This window comes from Anoplopoma fimbria, unplaced genomic scaffold, assembly GCF_027596085.1.
Source record: "Anoplopoma fimbria isolate UVic2021 breed Golden Eagle Sablefish unplaced genomic scaffold, Afim_UVic_2022 Un_contig_9214_pilon_pilon, whole genome shotgun sequence".
Lineage (NCBI taxonomy): Eukaryota > Metazoa > Chordata > Actinopteri > Perciformes > Anoplopomatidae > Anoplopoma > Anoplopoma fimbria.
Window position 1 is genome coordinate 20,001 of NW_026553853.1, and position 1,149 is coordinate 21,149.

Below are 1,149 nucleotides of genomic sequence, written 5' to 3' on the forward strand. Positions count from 1 at the left end.
TAAAGAAGTACTACCTGATAAAGAAGTACTACTGATAAAGAAGTACTACCTGATAAAGAAGTACTACTGATAAAGAAGTACTACTGATAAAGAAGTACTACCTGATAAAGAAGTACTACCCTGATAAAGAAGTACTACCTGATAAAGAAGTACTACCTGATAAAGAAGTACTACCTGATAAAGAAGTACTACTGATAAAGAAGTACTACTGATAAAGAAGTACTACCTGATAAAGAAGTACTACTGATAAAGAAGTACTACCTGATAAAGAAGTACTACCTGATAAAGAAGTACTACCTGATAAAGAAGTACTACTGATAAAGAAGTACTACTGATAAAGAAGTACTACCTGATAAAGAAGTACTACCTGATAAAGAAGTACTACCTGATAAAGAAGTACTACTGATAAAGAAGTACTACTGATAAAGAAGTACTACCTGATAAAGAAGTACTACCTGATAAAGAAGTACTACCTGATAAAGAAGTACTACTGATAAAGAAGTACTACCTGATAAAGAAGTACTACCTGATAAAGAAGTACTACTTGATAAAGAAGTACTACCTGATTTTTTTTGGATAAAAGCTAAATGACTGTAACGTAATGTAATTAAGTAATTCACTAAGTCACTGAGTTAATGCTTCAGCACTAATATAACTCTAATAACAACATTTAGACTGTTACCTGGACACTCTCCGCTGGAAAGCAGACAGAAGCAGCGTGTTGCCAGGCAACAGGCCAGGTGGGTAGGGGTGTGGCTCAAGTCCAGGTACACCTGAACAGTCCTCCCAATCTGGTCACACACTGTGAGTCGCACACCAGCACACACACCTGCAACAGAGTCACTGGTCCTGTTGTTGAGACTGATCCTGTCACACACCTGAGCCTGAAAACACACCAACTCTGACCTGCTCACACACACACACACACACACACACACACACACACACACACACACACACACACACACACACACACACACACACACACACACACACACACACACACACACACACACACACACACACACACACACACGTGAGAGACACCTTCAGTAGAACAGCATGGAGTCTGAATAGAGAGTTTTTGTTTCCATGGCGACTGCAGCACACATTAAACCAAAAGGTCAGAATGTCATGTAGATATTGATC

The 1,149-nt window shown here is 39.3% G+C and overlaps 1 protein-coding gene across 1 annotated transcript in view; it reads right to left on the bottom strand.

The window, feature by feature from the left end:
* Positions 1-778, bottom strand: part of LOC129116872 (CST complex subunit CTC1-like) — an 8,025-nt gene extending 7,247 nt beyond the window's left edge. Inside the window, exon 1 of the mRNA XM_054627548.1 lies at positions 683-778. The gene's annotated coding sequence lies outside the window, so the exon portion shown is untranslated. The remainder of the gene's footprint in view (positions 1-682) is intronic.
* Positions 779-1,149: the final 371 nt, after the last annotated feature.